The sequence below is a fragment of the Python bivittatus genome, unplaced genomic scaffold (genome assembly GCF_059951505.1).
Source record: "Python bivittatus isolate LINGU-HERP-01145 unplaced genomic scaffold, Pbiv_v1 ctg000480_np1212, whole genome shotgun sequence".
NCBI classification, from domain to species: Eukaryota; Metazoa; Chordata; class Lepidosauria; order Squamata; family Pythonidae; genus Python; species Python bivittatus.
In genome coordinates this window covers 83,137,169-83,163,988 of record NW_028277075.1, presented here as the reverse complement: position 1 = coordinate 83,163,988, position 26,820 = coordinate 83,137,169, and the positions used below count along the sequence as shown (strand labels likewise).

At 40.9% G+C, this 26,820-nt stretch overlaps 1 protein-coding gene and 1 long non-coding RNA gene across 8 annotated transcripts in view; one reads left to right on the top strand and one right to left on the bottom strand.

Moving 5' to 3' along the window:
- LOC148215060 (uncharacterized) overlaps nucleotides 1-4,437 on the bottom strand; it is a 39,074-nt gene extending 34,637 nt beyond the window's left edge. The window contains exon 1 of the long non-coding RNA XR_015797176.1: nucleotides 4,298-4,437. This is a non-coding gene — a long non-coding RNA (uncharacterized LOC148215060). The remainder of the gene's footprint in view (nucleotides 1-4,297) is intronic.
- Nucleotides 4,438-4,633: 196 nt separating this feature from the next.
- SEMA5B (semaphorin 5B) overlaps nucleotides 4,634-26,820 on the top strand; it is a 476,652-nt gene continuing 454,465 nt past the window's right edge. For 5 of the 7 annotated variants that reach the window (XM_088146434.1, XM_088146440.1, XM_088146441.1 and 2 more), the window contains exon 1: nucleotides 5,145-5,370. The gene's annotated coding sequence lies outside the window, so the exon portion shown is untranslated. Of the gene's footprint in view, nucleotides 4,772-5,144; nucleotides 5,371-26,820 lie in introns of those variants that run through there. The other 2 variants (XM_088146436.1, XM_088146435.1) reach the window with 2 other exon arrangements.

Below are 26,820 nucleotides of genomic sequence, written 5' to 3'. Positions count from 1 at the left end.
ACTCCCCAGCCTTCTGGAGAAAACAAAAGAAACAGCTGCAAAATGTATTCATTATCAGAGTCCCCACAACTGTTAGTTAGGTTATAGTGAAACCTTGTTTTGATGGACTGACTGGGGGAAGCGGGTATTAATTAATATTAAATACCCAGGAAATGTGAATGTACGTAATTGCAGTGATGCCAATTTACATCATTTTTACAATGCCATCATTATGCAAATGACACAGATTACCATGGAAATTTGGTCCACTGTATGCAAAGTTGTGCTGAGGTATCATTGTACGTAATTAATCCATTTTTGGGGTTCACCTAACGTACTGACCCATAAACTAATGAAATTGGCTTTTTTATATATTGAGCTACATACAAAACGTTTAAAACTAATCAAAGTTTGCATACAGGTAGTCCTTGACCACAATTGGGACTGGAATTTCTGTTGCTAACTGATGCAATCATAAAGCAAGACATAAGTAACCATATCGCTTAGCGACAGCAATCCCGGCACACCCCATTGCAGTTGTTAAACGAATTCTGCCGGTCGTTAGCCAAGCACCCACCCTAATCCAAGCCGTTCTGGGCTTGGTCCCTCCCAGCCCCGAGCCTCAGTAAGGTAAGGGACTACCTCCAACTCCCTGCCTATCACCCCCCCATCTCTGCCCTTTTGGCCACTCTGCATCCTGCCTTGAGGGGCAGCAAGCAGCCCCAGAACTGTGCGGCTCTGGGGCTGCTTGCCACGCCCCAGGAAGCTGCAGCCACCCCAGCCTAGTCCCAGCCGCCCTCGCCACCCTGCACTCTGAGACCCCTGCCACCCTGTGCTTCACCTTTATGGTCTTTGTGCTCCCACAGTTGATGAGGCATGCCCGGCCTGGCTGCTGGACTGGGGCTGGGCTTCACGCTGTGCTGCGGCTCAGGGGCTGCTTTTTGCAGTCCCAGAGCCACAGTGCACCAAAAAGCCCCTTTGCATGAAGCTCAGCCCCAGCCCAGGAGCATGGCGCAAAGGGTCTTTTTGGCATGCTGTGGCTCTGGGGCTACAAAAAAAGCAGCTCCAGAGCCACAACACAGTGTGAAGCCCACCCTGGCCCAGCAGCATGGCGCAAAGCCACAACTGCCCCAGCCCAGTCCCAGCTACACCCTGCACTCCGAGCCCAGTCCCTTACCACCCTGCACTCCGAGGCCCCTGCTGCCTGTTGCTCTGCTGCCCAAGCTAACCTCCTCTGTCTTCTTGTTCCCGCTGCAGACACGGTGCTGGCCACGTGAGGCCATCTTCCCCAGCTCTTGTGAGGAAACCGCTGTGCGCAACCTGGAGAAGACAGCATGCCTCGTCAGCAGTGGGAGCAAGAAGACAGCAAAGGTCATCTGGGGTGGCAGAGAGCAGGGCGGCAGGGGGCCAAAAGGGCATAGATGGAGGGAACATAGGTGGGTGGGGGGAGTTGAAGTGCCACTATGGTCGTAATTGCAGGGGGGCTGCCAACCGCCCGAATTTTGATCATGTGACTGCAGGGGCACTGCAACAGCTGTTACTTCGGGGACTGGTCAGAAATCCCTTTGTTCAGTGCCGCCATAACTTAACTCATTGAATGTATGATCATAAGTCGAGGACTACCTGTATTCTATAAATGTTGCCCCCAGGTGTTTAATCGTTTTCGTTAAATATGTTATGTGAACCCTAGCATGTGTAAAATAGGTAAGCGTTTTATTCTGATAAGAACAAATGGAATTGATGTTTTGCTTTGCTGTCCCCAAGTGGCCACATAAACCATTACTGGCATACAACTGAAGATGAGAAACAATACTTACTTATCTCCTGGGTTACAGCTCTTCAGTGTTTCTAACTTTAGTTGGATTGAGATAAGTGAAGGCACAGGAAAAAAAAAACTGGGGCAAGGTTTTGGTTTGTTCTGAGGCCTTCTATTTTCTCTGGAAAACTTGGCAAGGAATGACTTATGAAATACCATCCAATATTTTCTTTTAACTATCTTCCTTATCACCTAAATATTTTATATTCCTATTTTTCCAAAAGAAGAAAAAAAAAGTAAAGCTATTGTTCCCTCTGCTTTGAAATCTTGGAATCTGGGCTTTCCTTTTGCAATCTCCCTCATATTAGGTGAAGCAAAATTAAGAAAATTCTTTCTGGTCTAAAAACTGTAGGCTGGGTTCGTACAATATAACATGCCAAAATATGATTTGTGTGGCTTTGACTTAGTGTGATGGATGAATCAGCCAGTTTGGTTTATCAGCCAGAACTTCTGGCTTGGCATCAGGTACACATTGCCATGGTATAGTCTGCGGATGGGATTGTGTGCCTGAGATATTGGCCCAGTTCTTGTTTATGGGTGTTTTGTTCTTTTAGAGGGAGGGGAAAGCTCCACACCTTCAGGTCTTCCATTTGTAAACCTTGTACAGGTAGTCTTCAGTTAACAACTATTCATTCAGTGACTGTCTGAAGTTATGATGGTGCTGAACGGGGAGACTTACGGCTGGTCCTTGAAGTTGTGGCTGTTGCAGTGTCCCACAATTGCGTGATTGTCATCTGTGACCTTCACTGCCTGCTTCCAACAAGCAAAGTCAATGGGGAAGCTGGCAGGAGGTTGCAATTGGCAATCACATGATGTCATGCTTAATGACCGCATGGGATTTGCTTCATGATGGCAACTGGAACTGCCAGAACTGCCAGCATAAGTTGGTATGGTCATGTGACATTGTGCTTTTTGACCACGTTGCTTAGCGATGGAGTTGACGGTCCCAATTACTGTCATTAACTGAAGACTACCTGTACTTCTATAGTTGATTTTTGTTTTTTCTGAGCATGGAATACCTTTCGATACAAACTACCTGCCCAGCAATTCAGGGAGGTGCAAAATGTTCTACGCAGAGATCAGGCAGTATTGGTTCTGGAGCACCTGTGTTTGGTCTGTGTAAAGACTAGAAGCAGTGTATTCTGGGAAAGGTATTTTAGATTGACAAACAGTAGGGGGAAAAAGGCCAGTTGCAAATGGCAGCAGAGGGGTGGGGTGGGGGCTCCATGGGGCAACTGCAAGGTGGCAGGGGAATCAGGTACTTGGTGTAGAGAGGTACAGCAAGTTTATTGGGTGGGTGCAAGACGAGGGGTGAAATGCAGCAACTTTGAGCCCTATTTGCTCTTTAAAATGCCTTTGGATTTGCCTGAGTGGAACCCCAGATCAACCTAAATCATCCAGTTTCACTTCAGCTGGATCATGACGCACTTCAGTGATCATATCAAACTTTGGAAGTACAATGTGTTTGCTTCATGCATGGAGCAAAACACATTTTTCATTTCCCAGACATCTTCATGCTGATGGCTAGCCCTCGGCCTGCAAATCTGCGGGACTTTATCTGTTTGAATTACCTTTTCATACCTGATTTAGTAAGGCGATCCGAAATTAGGAAAACTTATCTCCAAGTCAGAACAATGCAGGTATGAAGCTATAGCCACTTCCCTGAAAGTAAGCTCTGTTGAACACAATAGGATTTGCATGTGAGTAGACCCAGTTGGGCTTGGATGTTTGGCAATATGGAGTACAGTAGTTCTAGGGACCAGATAGTCTGTATGCCGCTTGCCAAATGCCTCCTGGCCCAATGCCAAGAGCAAAATCCAGTTTGAAGGCCCGTCTGCTGCAAATATGTTTTTCAACTGCAAGCCCTTTCGCTTGATTTGTACTTCTTGGTAAGGATTTCCTCCTAAGTTTCTTTAAAGTGGCCGATCCCTCTCTGTATTCCATTTCCAAGCCTGACCTGAAAGCAGACGTCTCTCAATCCCTTACCGCCCTCTACGGTTCAGCTTTCTCCTGCAGCCTGAAGTCTTTGGCTTTTTCCTTTGCAAACGGATTGCAACAGTGCCCACCTGCGCGTGCACCGAAGAAGAAACAAAAGGGAGTTTGCATAACTTTCTGCAAGCGCTTGTTCTCTTAGGGCACCAGAGGAGCCTCATTTTTTTTTCTTCCTTTGGCAGGGCTCACATTTGCACTCCCTGGAACTTGAGGACATCGGCTTTTAGGCATTTATTAATTTATTTGTTTGTCAAATTTATATGGCCGCCCATCTCACACGAAGGGACTCTGGGCAGCGTACAATAAAACCAACAGTTAAAAACGTTCTGCAAAACCAGTTAAAAAAAATTTAAACAGTAAACACTGATAAAGCAAGACCGCGAGGGGGGAAATATTACATAAAATGTAACCTATGCGCGGGCTGTCTGTTACCAGGGGCTCCCCAGGCTTGCCGAAAAAAAATGTTTTGAGGGCTTTCTGGAAGGCCCTAAGGGTTGGGGCTAGCCTCACCTCGGGAGGGATGATGATGTTCCAGAGGGCGGGTGCCGCAACAGAAGAGGCTCGCCTCCCGGGTCCCGTCGGACGGAACTCCTGCGCAGGCGGGACCCGCAGCACGCCCCTCTTGACGGGACGGGTCGATGTAATCGGGAAGAGGCGGTTTAAGCACCTTCTTGCTTCGGCAGTTAACTGTATTCAAGCTTTGTCCTTCGCCATCCGCGCTGCACGCCCGCCCAAGGAGTTAAATGAGACACCCCCGTGGCGCCTTCCTCGCTTTCCTTGTGCATGTCTGCCCTCAGTCATGCGCCCCTCGATAAATCGCCCAGCGCTGATCGGACTTGGGTGGAAAAGAACAAAAACAGGGGAGCAGCCCCCGCAGCTGGCAACAGTAATTCCATCGATGAAGCGGCCGTTCTAGGGCGGAGAAGCAGGGAGAGGCAGATCGAGCAACCGACAGGAGAGTCTCTGTGGGTGTAAAGCGGTGAGGTAAGCTCAAGAGTTCATATTCACGCATCTCTTTATAGATACGTCTCCGAAGCAGGAGCTTCTTGGTTCTCTCTAGGCCAGCAGCGGGAATCACAACATTGCGCCTGTCGCCCAGGTTCGGCTTAGCTGGAAGGGAGCTGCGTGCAACTAAGTGCCCTGTTAACTCTAAATAGGATAGTTGACATCAGCGCCGTGTGGGGCTGCCAGCCCCTTAACTGGCTCGCTCGCTGCTCCCTCCTTCCTTCCCCGTCTCCTCCCCTCCTGATGGAGAAGGTTGAAGCGATTCTGATAGGAGAGTGCACTGCTCCTGGCTGGAAAGGAGGGAGAGAGCGAGGGAGCGAGCGCGAGGAGGAGGAGGACGGCGGCGGCGGCGACGACTCCCGGGCGACTGCAGTTTGCGGTGGGATATTGCCCGCTCGCTCCGGGTTTCTGCTTCGGAAGAACGTCAAGGTGGCTTTTAGGAGCGCTCGGTTGCAGCCGCTTTGCCGGGACTTTCTTCCGTTTCTTCGCTTCTTCTCGGCTCCCGCTCTGGCGGGAGCCTTCCGTGCAAAGATGTGCGGGTGAGCAGTTGCGCCGTCGCCCGGGAGACATCACAAAGGGTGAGTTGAATCCCATCCGCTCTGCCTGCAAGGGGGTAGGGGGAGGCTCTCTTCATCGTCTTCTCCCCCCCCCACTCAAAGTGGAGGAGGAAGTTGTAAAGTTTAGGAACTTGAGTTTGGGGAGGAGGAGGAAGGGAGGCGTAGTCTGTCGTCTGGCGTTGGAAAGGATGGAGGCGCAAAGCGTTTTCGTCTGAAGCGCGAGTTGGGAGAGAAAGGTGGCTGTTGTTTTTGTTCTTTGCGCTGGGTGTTGCAGCGCCTCTTCTCCGTTTGGATCGTTGGGAACAAAGGCATCGGAGGAAGGAGAGACGAATGTATGGGGTTTTCTTTTCTCTTTTTCGTTGAATGGCTCCTGGGATGTGTTGTGCTCCGGGGGTGCAGCGCATCTGAGCAATATGGCCCTTGGCAAATTCCCCTTCGGGTTTAGAAAAAGGTAGGGATGGTGATCCTGCAGCGGCTAAGACTCCGAAATAACCGACAGCTTGGTTAGCGCTGCCTAATTCCATTTAAATTGCACTCTTTCTCTCCCCCCGTCTATGGATGGGGGCTGCAAGCAGTAACAAAGCTGAGCTTGGGGGATGCTGAGCAGAGTGGAATGCCTTTGGGGGAAAAGTCGGCTCAGAAGCAAAAGATAATATTTCTTTGCTTTTTTTTTTTTTTTTTTGGTTCGGATGGTAATTTGCCTTTGTGGTAGGGCTGGCCCATTAACTTTCTGCTCACGTCCTGATGAAGATCAAAAGCAAGAGGGAAGCAGAGAAGCTTGCAAGGTTCTCTGGTTTCATGCATTGTTGGAAATAAGAGGAAGGAGAATTGGGGAGGGGAGAGGGAGAAGAAAATACCCCAGTCCCAAATAGAGCCTAATACATTTAAGACATGTGCCACCCTCCTCTCCCCCTCCACACACACATAATATCCCCCTCCAAAACTCTAGGTGCCTTTTATTTCCATGAACTCCCCACCAAAAAAAAACTGTTGGTCTTGATTCCTGAACTGTTCCACTTCTGCATTGGTATGTCACACCATGCCTGGTGGTGGGCAAACAGTTAAGAGGTTCCAGTCTTGCAGAAAAATAAATTGCTTTTCTTAAGGCTTGGTTGGTTGGGGTGGTGGTAGTGAGCGGTGGGAGAGAAAGTGGGAAGTTGAGGTAACATGCAACACGGCCTTTTAAAATTCTTCTTAAAATTTTGCTGCTTTTGTCTCCTTCAGTCCCAGCCCTTTTCATTTTACTTTTTTTTTTTTTTTTCTGACCAGGAGTGGTGAAACTGAATCTCTGTTCCAAATTAACCTTGTTTTAAAACAACAGCAACTTTAAGTTCTGTTTCTGATTGGAAGGTAACCCCCCCCACACACACACACTATCCCCCAGTTCTCATGAAATAGATGGGCAGGAAAGACAACACTGGAAAAGCCTGCTGGAAGTTTGAGCAAGGGGGTAACCTGGCTGCTCTGTTCCCCATCTCTTTCTAACCCCTGGTTGTTGCATGAGGAGAGGTCTTGGAAAGAAAGGGCTCCTGATGGTCGTAGAGGGCGAACTGATGAGTCTGTGTTCATCCACACTGTTCATGGAAGAGTTAACTTGCTGCCTATGTCAGATCAATAAGGCAACCAAGGAGAAGTATTGCAGTTACACACTGAAAGCGTGGGGTGGGAAGTGAATTCTGCTAATGTTTAAACAAATTACTCAGAGTTTTAAAATAGATGCAGCTTCTATTTGAATCATTTGAGTTTTTTTTTTTTTTTCTTTCTGACTCCTCTGGTGATAACTTTTCCCTCCTCTTTCAGATTGGATTTTATGATTAATAGTCTCTGAAGAATAAAATACTTCAGGGCAGAGAGTGTGTGTTTAGCCTTGCAGTGTGTTGGAGCAGCAGAGCCTGCGTTAAAGTATCCCAGCTATCTTGGCTGTTGTTGATCTTACATTCCTGCTAGGATACTTGGCTGTATCTTGAGGAATTCTAAAACAAGGCTTTGAATAAGAGGTAGGAAACTGATTGGAAGATGAAGTCTTCTGGTATAGACGTTTTGCGTTTAAGAGTTGTTTTAAAGAATGCTGCTTTTTAATAAAGAGAGACCTCTTTAACCCCAAACATAAAATACCCCTCATGGCAGTGCTACTCTGCCTCAAGGTACTTACATGGAATAAATGCTGTAGCTTCTGACAATTCTGTAACCTTGATTTTTTAATTTAATTTAATTTTTGTAGCCAACAGCCATCTGTTGTCTTGTGTATATCACCACAGCATTATGAGTTTATACATTCATGAAGCAAGATGAATGGCTGACTAACATACAGCTTGATTTGAAAGCTTTTTTCTTACATTTTTTTCTCAAATCATAATGTTTTCTTTAGTCTTTTGTGGGTTTTTTAGTTGCATTATCTCTGTCCCTATCACTTAAAATAATGTAAAAGTTGTGTGAGCGTAGAGTTTATTTTCTGATGGTGGTGTAATATTCACTGCAAACATAATTTGGGAGTGATGGCATCTTTCAACATGAGTGTATATGCATCTTTGCATCTGTACTTAAACAGTTACAACTCTAGACACTATCTGAAGATATTTTTTCCTCAATCTTGTTTTTGATTTTGAAGGAAGAGAATTTTGCTTTTTGGAACAGGGTGTGGTTCCTGAGGGACTCAAACTCTGAATCTACCTACTGGAAGTATTATTTTTCTGGCTGGGGAATTCTGGGAGTTGAAGTCCACACTTCTTAGAGTTGCTGGGATTATTTTAGCATCCAAGTTCCATGCTACTAGAGCAGTGTTTCTTAAGCTTGCAAATATTCTACTAGGAGATGAGGATTCTTTGTGTCTTAGGGTAACTTTTGGACTTATATTCAGAACATACTGTACCTACAGACAGTTCTATATGAGGTATAAGGTTGATCAGTTGAATGTTAACCTGTTCAGATGACTGTAGCCTATCAGTAAACTCCTGTAGTTTTCAGGGCATTCAGTAAATCTACTTTTGCTCAGTCTTTGCAACTAACAAGAAATGAGTGCTGCAGACTCATAGTATGGCAAAAGTGCTTTAACACATAGCAAGTGCTAAAGGGATTGCTCTCTATAGGTTTGTACTTGGTATTCATTGCTTTCTTCAAAAATAAGTATGAGTTGAGGACCTGTGGCCTCAACCACATTGGCTCATATTGACAAATGCGGAGAACTAAAATTCAGCACTGTCTGGTTGGCCACAGGTTCTCTGCTCCTGATGTAACCTGTTTGAGCCTGGAGAAAATGCATTCGTTTGGGCAGTGGTGACCGTAAACGTATATGACTGATGGAAGAAATAGTGGTTTGAGTGAATTCTAATCCTGCTCAAGACACTGAAATGGAAGAAGCTCAGAGTGAAAGCACCACCTTGTACAGAAGTAAATACCATTATAGTCAGTGGGACTTCATTCCAGGCATACATGCATTGATTGCTACATCCAGGCTGCAGTGAAATATCTGAAAAAATAAGGTTCCCTTGTTCAGTGCTTCAGTGGATAGGGTCGGCTAAATGCAATAATGAAACCGTTGCAGAATGTTCTAAATTAAAGTGGGATCTTTGGCCACAGTGGAGAAAGAGAATGACTTTGAACTACAGTGACAAAGGATAAACATCTTTCATATCCAGGTTTAACTGTGAGCCTAGATTCTCAGAACTGTGGTTTATTATCCTTTTCTGCAGTTTTGTCATGGCTGCACATTTTGTCCAAACACATTTCTGTGAAAAGATTTGCAAAACTATGAAAAGTTTGAATGGAAGCCTCGGCTGTTGGCTTTGCTTGGCAAAAGGGGGCAGTATCAAACAGTGCCTTGGCAATCTGTACTTGTCGAATATATGCATTTTCTTTTAAATATTGAGGGATATGTAATTTTTATCCTCAGTTTATGATTTTGAGATGATCCAATTTGAGGATTTTTTTTTTTAAATAACATTGTCTGATGCAAAGTTGTCTGGTAAAGACATTTTTTTAAAGAAAAATATAGCTAATAATAGAGTGTTTTTCTTCTGCTAAATAATTTTGCAGCAAGTTCAGATTTGTCATGGATACATTCTGGATTAAAATTAATATCATTTGGTTCCTAACCCAATTTTAAAATTAAAAATTAGTCCCTTATCGTTTAATATAGTAAGGTAAGGGAGGTGTAGTGTAGACTCTGTTTCATTCATTGTGGTTTAGGATGGCCTGAACTACAATCCAGTCAAGTCAGAGTACTTTCCAGTGAAAGTACTTTCTACTTCTGTGCCTATTCACCTAGGAGTAAGCACCATTGGACTTTCAGTAGAAGCAAGTGGAGGGTCATGTTAGAAATTGCTGTGGCTGAAATGCTTGGTGGATTATATTAAGAGTATCCAAAACAAAGTCCTTGGCTTGGTCTATTCATAACATGTCTTCCATGTAATTCTCACTGTTCCTTTTCAAATTTGAAAAAGCAATGACAGTTTTGCTCTTTATAGCTTTTTTCCTGAACTCATTTCAGTCTATTGAGATGTTAGTAATCAGGCACAGAGATTTTGTGTGCCCCACTGGAAATGTATTACAGCGTTTAATTCCCTCTTTACCAATAAAATTAAAATAATAAGGGGAAAAACATCTTTTAAATTATGCAAGCAACACATTTCTTATGGCAGCTAGAAAAAACAAAAGGGTAGATAGAATGAATATATCAGCAACTTGAGGGCTTTGGAATGCGCAGCTAAACTTTTGCAAAATTCTGAACTTTTTTTTTCAGGCAAGGGTCCAGTAATTTCATCTAACTTCTTATATTCATCATCTTGTACCAAAAGAGTCCTCCCCCACCAAAAAAATGGGGCTTCAGTGTTAATGTTTTAAATAATAATGTACCTTTAACTCTTATGTACTGGCAATAATGTGGGAAGCTTTACATAGATCTTATTTCTTATTTATTCCATCTACCACTTAAGGACCAGGCTTTTTTGGATAGAACCACATCATATTATTGTCAATGAATTCTAACATATATTTAAGAAGAACAGGCACAATTAAATGCAAATCAGAATGAATCCTCATGTGCCTTAAAAAGTTTATTGCTGGCTCAGTAAGGTTTTGATAGAATCCTTTGTGAAGAGCGCTGGAAAAATTGTACTTGATACTTGAATTTGTTCTTAATCAGATTAAATGCACAGAATAAGTAAGTTGAAATAGCTAAAATGTAAATTTCATAGTAGTGTTGATTAAAAAAACTTTTACCTATGATGTGTTAGGCTGCCAGTAAACTTTTCTCAGGGAGTTGGAGGGCCATCTCTTTGTGTTAAGTTTAAAAAGCAGTGTTTTTTCTTTAGGGTTAGATTTGGCTAAGATCAAGTGCAGTATCCTTTAGAACAACTTCACTGAAATTATACTACAGATGGTCCTTACCAGCTGCTCATTCAATGACCATTCAAAGTAATGATGGCACTGAAAAAGATGATTTACAACCGGTCCTCTTGCGGCTGTCACAGTGTCCCCACAGTCACGTGGTCATGATTGGGGCGCTTGACAACTGGGTCACAATTACAATGGTCGCAGTGTCCTTTGCAGCCGGTTTCCGACAAGCAAAGTTAACGGGAAACCTGTCAGGAAGTTCCAAGTTGCGGTCACGTGATATGCTTAATGACTGCATGTGATTTACTTAACAATTGCAGCCAGAACTGATGTCATAAGTCAGGCCCAGTCACGTGATGTGTCACTGTATGACCGCTGCTTAGCGACAGGGTTGCCGGTCCCAATTGGGGTTGGTAAGTGAGGACTACCTGTATTTTAAAATGTGTTGGACTTAACTAGTCCTTAGTATGGCAGATATTAAGTAGTGCAAACTCTTGTTTCTGTTTGGGTTATAGCTGTATTTACCCGGATTATTTGGGGATTTGGCATCTCCTAATTGTCTAGTTTGTTTTAAATTTCTCTTTAGTCTGCTAGGCTAGCCTTTCCCAATCCTTTCCCGCTCCAAATGATTTGGGGCTGCATCTTCAAAAATTCCCAATCGTCATGGTAATATTGTTTGGGAAATTCTAGGAGTTGCAGTTCTATCTATGTGCCTGCAAGTTTTAATGGATACTGTGGATGCTAGTTAGCTTATGGGGATGCTGCAAGATTTAATTTAATTTAATTCCAGATGCAGTGAGAGTCCAGAATTGGATCCAGCTTAAATTGGGTACACAATTGAATGAAATATCTTCCAAATGCAGGTGCTTTAACAGATTCTATTCTTAAATAATTTGATAGATATAGACTGAGTAAGGTGACAGCTGTAGACAATCTTACTTTGTATTTTTTTTTTCTTAAGAATAAGAGTGTTAATTCCTTGAGGGAGTTTTTCTTCCCAGTTATCAGGTGTGTTCTCAGTTACCACATCTGTTAATGCTATTTGTGCTAGTAACTGCAATTCTGCTGAAACCTGTTTCTGAATCTGTACACTAAAGTTTCATGTATGGCAACAATTATCTAAAAAGTGTGCCACTTGTTTAAGTTTGAGGATACTTTCATATGAAAATGGAATGTTTGTTTCTCAAAAATATATTTCTGAGTTTTCTGTAGATTTTTTAAAAAACTTCACAGAACTTTGGATTTTATAAACTGGCACTAGGAAATGTAGTTAGAATTTCTATGAAATGTAGCTTTGGGAATTGATTATACAATTTTCATACAGTAGAGAAATTTACATAGAAAAGTTCTATATATTGTGGCAGTTTCGACTAAATCAGATTAACATTTTCAAATGCGCCTTTTAAAAACTGGAATGCTACTCTACTAACTGAGGCAAGAAAATGGTTTGGATTTTATACCGATCTCTTTGCTGCCATGGGAAGCCCAGGAAGAAGATGAAAAGGGAGCAGCCCTCTTTGGCACAGGAACAAGTGGAGAACCTCAGATCCTGCTTTTGCAAAGCAACAGAACATCTAAAGTTGCTCTGAGCTTGTATGCATTTATTAATTCATGCATTCATTTTTCACAGTTATGACCCTGTAAGACCCAAGGCAATATACAGGAAATAGTTCTCACACTGGTTTGTATTCTCATGACTGCTGACTGTAGATAGCTTTCTTGCCAATTCATGTTCTATTTTGTCATGCTAGTATACTTCCCAATGTGTTTTCATTTAGTGTTCTCACCAGAATCCTCCTAATGCAGATATGCTTCTTTTGCAGAGATGTGTGATTTTTTTTCCTCTTTGGATCTGGATTCCTCTAGAGATTTGGGAACAAAACGTTTGTGTAATTCACACAACTGTTGCAGTTGCTTTCTTGGGATGTGAAGAAATGGTAGCTCTATCTCATTGTTATCGTAGTTTCTCATACACTTTTGCTGAATGAACAAATGTGTAATCTCTTTCAGTTGTATGAACATTAGGGTGTGTACTACTTCAGATTTGAAGGCAAAAAAGTACTTCCAAGTGCACAGATGTAGCACTTGTCTGCAACCCTGTAAACCAAATATATCTTTTGCCATTGTCTGACCCTGGGAAAAGGTACAGATGCTTTTAGGAAGTTGCTACTAGGTGGTATCTTCATGTTCCAAATCACCTTTTTGTCTGAAGTGCTGCAGAGCCCTAATATGGAAAGAAGCAACATTAATGAGCCCATTGGGATTTGAATTCAGGCTTCCCCTCTCATCCTGTAGATCTTAAGATTTTATTAGAGCATAACGATATGTTGAGTGATTACCTGGTCATTTAAATCTGTGTTTCACCGAATAACTGGAATTCATGCTTAGAATTAGTCCACAATAGCTTGTGATGGGGAAAAAAGGGCATAGCAGCCCGTAAGTTCCTACAGGTCCTATTTATGTTTCAAAAGCTGCCGCTTTCTAATTTTCATTATCCTAATTTACTACTTGAGTGCCTCTCTGGAGATATTGCAGTGTGGTACTGCTGTCCTTGCAGGTTATCGTATATCAAATATATGCATGTTGCACTTGGGTCCACAGCATCTAGTTAGAATTTCAAACATCACTTCTGTTGTGAATTTATTCCCAATACATCTAAGCAGGAAGAAATTTCCTAACTCTGTTAAAAGCTGCGGATACTATACCATCGGAGTCATTGTAAGCTTTACCACTGGTTTATGACAAATGGCAACATTACTTCCTCCTCCAAGGTTGACGGTAATATCCTATAAATGTATTCCAGCTTGGTTCCCTGCTGTCTCCTTTTTCTCTGCAATTGACTGTTGGCTTACTGCATTCAAGGGTAATTATGTTTTTCTACCTCAGGTGCATTCATTGCTTCACTTGGCTTTTGGACAGTCCTCATAAGCAGCTAGATGAACTGCAGAATTTTCTGATTTATATGTGGTGCTTGTGGATTGCTGAGAGAGGAAAGACTGGGGCTTGGGGCCCTTCAGATGCGGTTAAACTACACCTCTCACCTCTGAGTTACAAATCAGCAATACTCATCATCATCATCTTCTACTCCTACTTCTACTCCTTGTCCTGGTATATAGTGATGCCAATACAAGCAGTCAAGTGTACAGCAACATTCATACCTATTGCTTTTTCTGTTATCACTTTGTTGCTTAAATGTTGATAATTTTAAAGTGTTTAATAGATGCTGGAGATACCACCTGTGATGGTAAGCAATGAGTGATGAATATATATATATAATATATATGATATTGAATCATATTGAAAACATTGTTTGCCAATCATTCTTCCTTTGTCCCTTTTGATTACCTAGGACCCTCTCCTCCTTCACATAAGAAATGTGCAGTCTCATTTTTATTTGCAAAGGTTTTGAGACAGAACTGTTAAGAGAGGGGTGAATTATATGAAGCATATAACAGATGGAAGATACACAATCATTTCTACCAGTGGAATCAACAAAGGCAGCTGGTAGATACAACAGTAAGTATAGAGTTGGAATGGATTAAAATATATTTAGATTTTAGATTTTTGAATAATGTTCTCTTATGAATGTATTCTTATAGAATACAGCAATCATCCTTCAAAATATGTATTGATAGGACCTCAAAAAAGCTATGTAATAGCTAAAAGCACAAAAACTTTCTTCCTGAAAATGGTTCAGTGTCACTAAATGCACTGTATTATATGTTCTTGTTTGAATCACATCTTCACCGAGTTCTTGCTGATCTGGAATAAATTCATCTTTGCTAATTGTTAAAATCTGGCATGAGTCTGCTTTGATTTGATACATTTAGAATCAAATTCAATCCTTAATGTGTGATGTCAGGGACAGAAGGTGGGGGGCACTGTTCATGTGCAGAAGGCTGAAGCTTTCTCAAGAAAACTAGAGAAAGCATGAGGTTCCTAAGTTCATAATGCTACAAGCAGTATTTTTATTCTAATAACTGTAACTGTGATGTAGTTTGCGCTCTTATTTATTTGTATATCTTTTCATATATTCATTTTCTTGAATTTTAGGAGAAAATGGAATGTTAAAACAATTCTCTGTGTTTTTTTAATGTTCTGCAGTCTATTCTAGTAAAGCTGTTTGTAACAGCATATTGGAAGTCTCAAATGAACTTACAGAGATATGCAAGTTCAGAAACTTACTACTTGGATAAATTACTTTCCTTCCATCTACTATGGCATTTGGCCGTAATTAGAGAAAGGTGAGATGACTTGAGTCTTTTGATTATAAGATAAAGATGCTGTTGAGTCAAACTTGTCTTCTGGTAGCTACATGAAGGCATTTTTTCTTGGCAACAATATGGAAGTCGTTTGCATTCTTCCAGGATGTGTTTTTGACCAGCCTTGGAATTCTCAAGAATTAACCAGACTTGACTCTACTTAGCTTCTGAGCTGAGACAAGGTCACTCAAGTGCTACCACCTGCTGAGACCTTCTGTCAGTGTTCTCCTGAAAACTAAACTTAGCATCTCATTCTTTTTAGGGATGGAAAATAAGCCTATGACATATGGGTTTTCTTTGGAAGATTTGCATATGCTTTTATAGAGAAAGTGCAGGGGGCCTATTATATTTCATTTTTCTTCTCTCTTTAAAATGAACTATGAGGACATAAGTAAATCACAGATAGCAATGTGAACGGTTATGATTGCTTCCTTACACTCATAGGCCCAATCTGGGCACAAAGCAGGTCACCATTGTGCTTATGCTGATAAACTTTTGCTTGATGCTTAATTTTCTTTGCTCAAGGATTAAAATTTTTATAAGTAGTAGGAGGATTATTGAATTGTATAATCATCTGCCTGTGAATGTATTAGGTTTTTTCTCCCTCATATTCTGCTTTTCTTATATAGTCAAATACAGAATACGAAACATCTCCCCATGTATCTGCAGCATTGATGGGATAATGCCTTATCTAATTCATTCATATATATATGAATGAGATAAGGCATTATCATTATGAATGAGATAAGGCATTATATATATGAATGAATGCCTTATCTCATTCATATATATATATATATATATATATATATATATATATATATATGCATGCTTGAGTCTGCTGGCAAGCTCAGAACTTAACATTGATTTAGGTACTTGGTAAAATGAACAATTAAAGGGTTGGAATGCAACAATGTGATTTTTCTGCTTGTATCCTTAAATAAAAGACGAGGATTTAGTTATTTGTCAAGCAGATGGATATGGAGTAATTTTATTGTGTGATTTCATTTTCCCCAGATACCAGAAAACCACGCTGAAGTTGTTTTTACAAATGGCTTAGGTAGTTCTTGCTATCTATAAAAGTGAGCAGCATGATGCAATTTTTAAGCATTTTGACTTGTAACAAATGCAGTATTTTTTCCTTGGAGTCTAGTTTACTAGCTTTACATTGTAGTTTGTGTATAGTTTGGCAGTGGGAAAATAAAACATTGCATTGAAATGTTGTTTATACCTATACTGAAGCATCTTCTATTTGGAACGAGCTCTTCACATCTATATATCTTTGAGTTGACTTGTGAGCTAGGCTGCGCTGTGTTGCCTTTGAGAATTATGGTTTCATTATACTATCATAATGCTAATGGCATTTGTTTTCTTTAAACTTCTTCTTCATAGATATATTTATTGATTCTTCATTTGGACACAATTTCCCTGATAATAATGGTGCTACTGAGAAAACTGGAGCAAGCTAATTTGCAGAGTTTTAGCAATAGTGTGCTGCTTTAATTTCTGGTCAAGGAAAATTTCATTGGTAGAGTTTGAACCTAAGGGTTCCTATAACAGTGAGACTTGAAACAACAATAAGACAACATTTCTCTGTTTGTATTATTTGGTTCTTTGCAGCAAATTGGAATCCAGTTCTGAAAACTCACAGTACTTTTCTGTGCCGATAAAATGAAGAGTAATACTTTTTTGGGTGGGAATATCTGTTCTGTTTTGAAGGCTTTGATAAAAAATGCTTTGCCTACACCAATGCTCCTACTTGTATTTAAAGATATTTGACTAGCTTAAGGTAGTTAGAGTCTAATGATAATCATTATGCTCCTGTTTATCAGTCTGTTCAATCAGTAAATATACATTGATTATGTATTCCTGGAGGGATTGTTCCATTTTGGAGGAGAGGGATAGGTGATAAATTTTAAAGACTTTACAAGACTTACTCTGTTGAAACCTCATGAACAAAGGAATGACCATATTGTGGAAAATGTTGAGTTAGAAATGATTGACATGATAGTTTTCTCCACATTCTTGATATGGAGAAGGAATTAAATTGGATTTGTTCTTACATATTTTGAAGTAGCACAACACAGAGATTTTATACTGCTTGATAGAAGGAGCTCAAATATTCTGTTAGGTAACAGCTCACGTGCCGTAAACAGTGAGGCATTGATCTGGCCCTTAAATAACAGAACTAGTTTCCATAAACTACGCTTGTCTTTTAAAGTTTTTCATTGCTGAAATAGAACCATTTGACCTGTTGTTGCACAAAAAGGTTTGACATGCTTATAACTGTCAGGATTCTGCTAGGCTGGGATCTTTCTGCCCTTGACAGCAATACAGAGATTCTAAGTATATTTCCATCTTCAACATATGGGACAGGGGTGAATGAGGAAAGGAACCCCAAGACGTCTCCTCTTATGGGTGGTGCTGTAAAAGGGCTCATAGGATTTGAAGTATGACTGGGTTAGGGTTAGGGTTTATAAATCCTGTAACCTCCCTCCTACCTACTCGGAGATTGTCAGATAAGGCTGCTGTATCCTGTACAGTAAAGAAGTGTTTCCAATCAAGTAGTCTTTTTCTCTGGAGGGACCCATAGCAGTAGCCTTGCTGATGAGAAAGATCCTAAAATTAAATACAATGTTTATTCATAAAGTTGCCATATGTCATGCAGTCTCTGCCAGGTTTATACTGTTTGCATCAGAACAAGAAGATCTGTGCATCAAAGCAGAGACGTGATAACTTACGTAGCAAATTCCACACAGTCATGTTTGATTTCAAAAAAGGGGACTTCTCAAAATTGAGAAGACTAGTGAAAAGGAAACTCAAAGGGAAGGTAGAAAGGCAAGAGTCCCTCTCGAAAGCTTGGCTGTTGTTTAAAACCACAGTAATGAGAGGTTCAGGCACAGTGTATTCCTAAAATTAGGAAAATGGACCCAAAGTCTAAGAAGAGGCTGCATGGTTGACTAACCTTGTGAAAGAAGCTATTAGGGTCAGAAAAGTATCATTTAGAAAGTGGAAGAAGACCTGTCTTAATGTAATGGGCTGTAAGAATAACCTCAAGCAGGAGGAAGAGCCACAGCCAAGACAACAGTCAGATAAAAGAAAGTTGAGTCCAAAGCAGAAATGTAATTTGAGAAAATGTCTCAGACTCAGCCATAGTGGCGAAAAGAGAAGAACTGCTAGGTCTTATTGACAAATTGAACATGAACAAATCACCAAGTCCTAGTGGCATCCACCCAAGGGTTATTAAGGAGCTTAAAGCTGAGATTGTGGACCTTTTAACTAAAATATGCAACCTCTCTCTACTATTGGCCTCTGGAGTTGAGGACTGGAAGGTAGCCAATGTAACTCCAATTTTTAAGAAGGGCTCACAGGGAGATCCAGGAAATTATAGGCCTGTCAGCTTAACATCTGTTTCAGGGAAGATAATGGAAACTGCTATTAAAGATAAAGATTTGGAGGCATAGGCCTTGCTCAAGGATACCTAACATGGATTCACTAAGGGAAGATCCTGTCTAAGTAATGTACCAGAGTTTTTTGAGGGTGTTAATAAACATGTGGCAACATCATCTACTTAGATTTTCAAAAAGTCTTTGATAAAGTCCCTCATCAAAGACTTCTCAGTAAACTGAACTGCCATGGAATAAAAGAGCAGGACCTCTTGTGGATAAGCAACTGGCTAAAGAATAGAAAGCAAGAGTACAATGGAGGCATATAACTAGTAGGATCCCTGAGGGTTCTGTTCTAGGACCAGTGCTTTTTAACATATTTATAAATTATCTGGAATTGGTCATGACTAGTAGAATAGCTAAATTTGCTGATGACACTAAATTGTTCAGAGTGGTAAAAACAAAGGAATCTCCTCAAAGAGCTCCAAAGAGATCTCTTCACATTGAGCAAGTGTAAAGTGATGTACATTAGTCCCCACAATCCTGACTACTCATACCAACTAATGGGATCAGAGCTAGCAGTAACTGATGAGGAAAGGGATCTTGGAGTAATGGTAAACAGTTCAATGAAGATGTTGACACATCATTAAATAGAGATGCCAATATCATAATGCTCTTACATAAATCAATGATGTGACTGCATCTGGAACATTGTGTGCAATTCTGGTCATCACACCTCAAAAAGGATATAGTGGAGCTAGAGAAGGTTCAGTGGAGGGCAACTAAAATGATCAAGGGGCTGGAGCGGCTTCACTATGAGGAAAGATTGTCACATTTGGGGCTTTTTAGTTTAGAAAGAAAATGAATGAGGGGGATGTGATTGAGGTGTACAAAATTATGCATAGTGTGGATAAAGTGGACAAGGAGAAGCTGTTTTCCCCTTTCCCAAATACTAGAATCAGAGGTCGCCCAATGGAATTAAAACCTGGAAGAATCAGGACAGAACAAAAGGATTTTTTTTTTCACAATGTGTAATTCAGCTTTGGAATTCTGTACCATGAAATGTGCTGGCTACAAGCTTGGCTGGATTCAAAAAAGGGATGGACCAATTCATGGAAGTCATGGCGATCAATGGCTATTAGCCTTGATGACAGTGTGGCTTCCTCTGAAGGCCATCTGCTGGGAGACCAGTAGGCTTCCTTGTGCAGTTGGTTGGCCACTGTGAGAACAGAGTGCTACATTAGATGGACCAGGGGTCTGATCCAGCAGAGAACCACATATGGTCGTAAGTACCTGCCGCTCTTAATAACAGCCATCAGTTAAGGAAGAAAACTGACTTTTGTCTGACTGCTAGGTATCATACTTCCCAATAATAAATTAAGGATCTTTGTTAGAAGCCATGCAACCAGGTTGTGCATAATTCTGGGTTTTGTTTTATGGTATATGATATTCCAAACTCTTGTTGAGAAGGTTATTTTGATCACATGGGGGGAAATATGAATTGTTTTGCAAAAAAGCTTTTATGAAAGAATTTGAATTTTTCTATATCAGAAATTCGTATTTTGAAATAAGTTCTTTGCTGTCTAAAATGCTCAGCTCATTAGTCAAGTGTGCAAATGAGGCTAAATGCCTATATTTAACCATCAAAAGCTTTGGAAACAGCCATCAAACCCCTCAAACGTATTACCAAATTGTAATTTTTAATGTGATAAATGGAAGAAATTACCTGAGGACTAAACCCATAAGATTACATTCATATTTGTATTTAATTAAGTTAATTGAATTTAGTGTTTATGCTGGCTCTGTTTACTTTTTGTAGTGTAGATCCTGGCTTGCCATTCAGAGGCAGAATATGGCCCTTATTCCACCCCACCCCGCAAATTTTTGTATTCTTGCCTTGATTGGATACAGACGAAAGTAGAATATTTTTTGAAGGACTGTAAGTAGCTTTTGCTGCCATGATGTCAGCATTCAGTTCTTTGACCCCAGATAGCATTTAATCATTCAGATTTTGCTGGTGGCCCTCTTATATTATTGTCTTTCAGTTTTCTGAAAAAATACTTTACATCTCCATTTCAGCTGTTTTGGATCCAGGTTTGTTTGTTTGTTTTTCCTTGTGAACCAACACACAAATCATAGCAGTATGATGATTTTAAAAAAGAATACACACTGCGATCTTGAAGTTCAGCTATTTGATGAAGTGGACCATTAAAATTTGGAAGAAAACCTTATCTTTGACAATATCCTTTTAAAAACGCAATGAAATAATTTAGCCCTCTTTTATTTATTTTCTGTGGAAAGCTAGCACACCTCCTGGTTTTACTATGCTGGTAAGTGTAATTAAAAGCCCATAGATCATGAAAATTGCACAGCTACTGTTGCCATCCTAGCCAGATTAAAGTAACTGGAGCCATGGCATATTTGCCATTGAGGTATAGTAGAAAGGATATTTGGAAGTGTGCTTCATAAGCTGCTTTGAAATGGTGCATTCCTCATGACCAAATTCTGGAACAGATTATCACGATTGTAGGAGGCAGTTAAAAGCAGATTGATGTGGTTAAGATATTTTATTCAAGACTCCATCTGCTTCTGCAGAACGGAAGCTCTGGATCTATTTGCACTCCGTATGGGTTTAGCAGTAACTTTAAAAAGTGTGTGTGGGGGGGGAGAGAAATAATGCAGATTTTCATTATGCAAAATGTAAACTTAACATTATCAGTTAGTTACATAGAAAATACATGGTTACACTTGGCCATTGAGTGACAGGAGAGGCCACAGTAGTGGGCTAGGTGAGAACCAAGTTTGATTTCCTTTCTTTACATTTAATTTTAATTAAAATGAAGTATGATGAATATGATTGCCTCTTGTTATGTACAAATTCTTCCCTTTTATCACATTACAAACTATAATTTCGTGGGCCTTTATCTCCCTGGGCAATTTCTGTCACCTGACTGGTTAGGAGTAGAGTAAATAAGAATGGAGCATTATACATGCAAAATCCGTGTTCTTTCATTGAACTAAAATTCCTTGCTGTGCTTGGTTACCTTTGGAAGGTATTCTCCTTTCCTTAATGGGCAGTGTAGTGATCATTGAGGCAGTGACTTCATGCACATTTTCCACTGGAGGCATGGTTCACTTGGCTGCATGCACTATATGAAGTAAATCCCTGCATGTAGAAAAAGAACTTGTCAGGGAGAAGGCCTGATTAGAACCCCTCTTTTTCTTTTTGATCTGTTATTGTGGCATCATTGAAAAACAGGAGGCCAGCTCAAAGGCACAGAAGTTCACTTTCTGTTTTACGTATTGGTAAATCCGCATAATTGAATCTCAGCTTAAAAAGAAAACGGGGCCTTGCTGTTTTGAGTGAAAACCAGGTAACGATGTGAAGCCAGCTGGTGAAGAATGGTAAGGTTGGCTGCTGCAGCATTTGTTAAGAAATGAAGGCAAATGAAAAGAAAAAACATACTTGTACCTTTCAGAGACATTTCCCCGCTTCATCCTCCATCCCAAACGTACTCCGTTCTAAGTGAGGAGGAGGATGGAAATTTTACATACAGACTTTTCCGTGGTGCTGTCTTGCCTCATGTGCCTAAATGAAACATGCTTTGGGATGTTATGCTGAAGCTGTGTGCTGACCTTAGCTCTGTGTCTTAAGACTAATATTTACAGGTGGGGAAGTGGAAGCAGTCGCCTAAGGGATTTGCTCAAGGCGACCCATGGCTTGGGGGCAGAGGAATAGAGAAGGCTCATTTCCAGTCAACTATGAAAAGTAATCTAGCCCTCTTGGTTTGATGGAACACTGGAGCAGCGTTTCTGGTAAGATGAATTATGGTGTTTTGCTCATTGTGGGTTGCAGCAGGTTGCTTCAGGGACTTTCATACACAACACAAAGCATAGCAACTGATGCCTATGAAGTAGATTGATAATGTACCTGGATTGATGGGCACCATAATGCTCACATTACTTTTATACATGAATAAGTACAGTGGGGCAAAAAAGTATTTAATCAGCCACCAATTGTGCAAGTTCTCCCACTTAAAAAATGAGAGAGGCCTGTAATTTTCATCATAGGTATACCTCAACTATGAGAGACAAAATGAGAAAAAAAATCCAGAAAATCACATTATCTGATTTTTAAAGAATGTATTTGCAAATCATGGTGGAAAATAAGTATTTGGTCACCTACAAACAAGCAAGATGTCTGGCTCTCACAGACCTGTAACCTTTAAGAGGCTCCTCTGTCCTCCACTCGCTACCTGTAGTAATGGCACCTGTTTGACCTTGTTATCAGTATAAAAGACACCTGTCCACAACCTCAAACAGTCACACTCCAAACTCCACTATGGCCAAGACCAAAGAGCTGTTGAAGGACACCAGAAACAAACTTGTAGACTTGCACCAGGCTGGGAAGACTGAATCTGCAATAGGCAAGCAGCTTGGTGTGAAGAAATCAACTGTGGGAGCAATAATTAGAAAATTGAAGACATACAAGACCACTGATAATCTCCCTCGATCTGGGGCTCCACGCAAGATCTCACCCTGTGGGGTCAAAATGATCACAAGAACGGTGAGCAAAAATCCCAGAACCACATGGGGGGACCTAGTGAATGACCTGCAGAGAGCTGGGACCAAAGTAACAAAGGCTACCATCAGTAACACACTACGCCGCCAGGGACTCAAATCCTGCAGTGCCAGACGTGTCCCCCTGCTTAAGCCAGTACATGTCCGGGCCCATCTGAAGTTTGCTAGAGAGCATTTGGATGATCCAGAAGAGGATTGGGAGAATGTCATATGGTCAGATGAAACCAAAGTAGAACGTTTTGGTCTCAACTCAACTCATCGTATTTGGAGGAGAGAGAATGCTGAGTTGCGTCCAAAGAACACCATACCTACTGTGAAGCATGGGGGTGGAAACATCATGGGGCTGTTTTTCTGCAAAGGGACCAGGACGACTGATCCTTGTAAAGGAAAGAATGAATGGGGCCATGTATCGTGAGATTTGGAGTGAACACCTCCTTCCATCAGCAAGGGCATTGAAGATGAAACGTGGCTGGGTCTTTCAGCATGACAATGATCCCAAACACACTGCCCGGGCAATGAAGGAGTGGCTTCGTAAGAAGCATTTCAAGGTCCTGGAGTGGCCTAGCCATCTCCAGATCTCAACCCCATGGAAAGGCTTTGGAGGGAGTTGGAAGTCCGTGTTGCCCAGCGACAGCCCCAAAACATCACTGCTGTAGAGGAGATCTGCATGGAGGAATGGGCCAAAATACCACCAACTGTGTGTGAAAACCTTGTGAAGACTTACAGAAAACGTTTGACCTCTGTCATTGCCAACAAAGGATATATAACAAAGTATTGAGATGAACTTTTGATATTGACCAAATACTTATTTTCCACCATGATTTGCAAATACATTCTTTAAAAATCAGACAATGTGATTTTCTGGATTTTTTTCCCCATTTTGTCTCTCATAGTTGAGGTATACCTATGATGAAAATTACAGGCCTCTCTCATCTTTTTAAGTGGGAGAACTTGCACAATTGGTGGCTGACTAAATACTTTTTTGCCCCACTGTAGTTTGATTTCCCTTTTTAAAAGTTAGTTTTCTTCACGTCACCATTGCTCTAGGAAACATGTGAGATCTTATGCTGTGAAGTTAAATTTTCAAGTATTTTCTTATCAAATCCTTAGCATGCCTGCTTCTGTTAGGTTCAAGTTCCTTTAGCCTTGCTTTGCTCATCAAAAACAACTGGGCTCTGCAGGTCTGCTCTGTCCAACTGGGAGAACCGTAGAGGTTGATTAATTTTGCTGCAGTTAATAGTACCATAGCCACTTGTTTTCAAAACAGTTGAAGCATATCATTCTGCTCTTACAGATGCAAGATAGCTTAATTGTAAGTTTAGTCCCCAGGAACTCTAGCAATTGTATTTTGGAGTAGAAAACAGGAGTCACTCAGAGCAGCTGGAATTCAAATATTGAGAGTTCTCTATTTCTGAGGGAAGCCACAGCTATTAAACTTCATAGTTTAAATTACAGATCAATTACATGTTGACTGTTTTCATGCTTGTTTTACATCTTGACTGTATTCACACATTTTGCTAAGCCAGAATGTGGTTTGTGTTTTCTGGAGTGTGAGATTGGATTGTACTTGAGTTAAGGTGGGGGCTCTTTCACTCCTTGCATGGAAGCACCTTCCTACAGAAAAACAAATGCTTGCTTGATTTTATCCCTCCTCCTTGCTCAGCAGTTTCCCTAATCAAAATAGCAGCTTTCCATTGTAACTCTTGCCCTACTTTGCCAGGATAAAAAACAAAGCAAGAATTTCCAAGGTCTTATTAATGCTTTTTTTAAAGTAGCAGATTTAGTTGTAGTCTTCAGTGAATGTGGATTAATCTGTTGAATGCATAGATGTCAATTACATTGGCATAATTCAAATTTACATAGAAAAACCCCAGTGCCTTCAAGAATAACTTGATATATCACTAAGTATTTCTCAATAAGGAAAAAAAAAAGATAGGCAGCAACAGTCATGCATGGGGTTTGCAGCTGTCATCACAGTGGATTGCAGTGAAAATCTAGCTGTTAACAAAACATGGTTTAAATTGGAAGAATTGGAAGTAGGCATTCCAAGGCTCCCTGAAAATTCTTGATGTCACAAGAACCTCAATCACCCTGTCTAGTTTTATTTGACAGTGCTGATTTCTAACTTTGCTGCTGCTAGAACAAAAGGGGGCCATGTGATGAGACTGGATTGGCAACATTTCCAGTTCCCAGTTGGATCATGTTCTGTGACACAGCAGTGACCGAAGCCTCAGTGAAAATAAAGCATGACGTTACCCTCACTCTCTAGATTGACTACACGGTATTTTCAGGAAGCCTTCCTGATCTGTGAACGTTACAGTATCATAACGGCAATTTAGCAGAAGCAATGGCTGGCATATTCACCTTGTCCCCTCAAATTGACAAAACAATACATGTGCAAGAGAAGCTCTTCTTAGCCCCCCCCCCCCCAAAAAAGCTTTTAACTAGGGAAAATCGATCCTTGACCTCTACGGTTTGGTGAAGAAGCCATCTCTGTGAGAACCGCAAGGTTACAGGAATAAACCTCTGTTTTAAAAATATCCTTAAACAAAAGACACAGTGTGACCTGGCCCACTTGCCAGTTGGGGCACTTTGTTCAAACTATAGCAACAGTGGTTTCCCTTTGTTTGACTTCACCCATTGTAAGCAAATGCCAGGGCTGTAAGCAAGAGACCAGGGTCATTAGGGTACCTGTTCTTCAGCCTCATTAGCATCTAATTTTGTACCATTAGGAGGCAAGTTTAACCATGACAGGCAGATGTATGCATTAATTGCTTCCCATCTGTCAAAATACAGATCCCCTGGATAGCAACCAGGCTGATCTCAAGTAGAGCTCTTTCCTATCTATCAGACTCTAAAGTCCGAGAAGCTAATCTTTCAGTAAAGCCTTTGTGGAGAAATTCGCAGAACATACACAGACTTCTTTCCTGTATAAAATAGATGTGAATATTTAACCTCATCCCCCCACCCACCAAAAATCTGCAGAAAAAGTAGTATGTGTATGTTTGTAGGAGATTAGATCAAGGTAAAAAATAGCAGATCATGTGAACGTTGGCAGAACTAACCATGACGACTAGGAGGCTGGTAGAATTGATTTTTCAGTTTATTTATTTATCTCCTAGGCTTTCCTTACTGCTCTGAGTGACTTACAAAAGCCTCTGCAGTAAAACTCCCATTACTCCTGTGCTGCCTCTGGTTGCTCTCTTTCTTATCTTCTGTGATCCAGATGATTCTACTAGGAGTGTGCTGTGCAACTGTAGAAAAAGAGCAGCAAATGACAGAACAGAGAAGCTATTCCTGATATTGTTTGGAAAAGAGGTACAGCTTAATGATGCACATTTTGTGTATGGGTTGCTAGGTTCTGGTGGTCCTATTCAGTCCTGGGACCCACTGTGCACAACTTTGTATGCTTTCCTTTCAGGGACAAGCCATGTTGGGAAATCTTCCAATTTCTATTTTATATGATGGCCCTTCTGAGATGTTACCTTGTAGTGGTTAAAAGCTTGGGCCAGGACTGGGGACACCCAAGTTCAAGTTCACCTTAGCAATGGAAACTCATGGATGACTTTGAGCCAGTCATACTTTTCTTAGCCCAACCTGTCTTATAAGCATTATTACTGCCGGTCTATAACGAAAGAGGATTCCCATGTAGGCTGCCTTGAGGTCCTAGAGAAAAGGTAAGGTATAGTTCTAATAATAAATAAATAAGTAAGTAAGTAAGATCAAGGATGGCAGGATAAAGAGGCAATGGTTGAACATATGCAGTCATTCTAATATTCCTGCCTATTTTGTGTGTGGCTGTAATTGTTAATGATAATTTTATTATTGACATCAATATTTCCACTTGAGACTGGAACATGTAGCATTTGGCAATTTCATTTATATGTAGTAAGACATGTTTGTTATGGTGG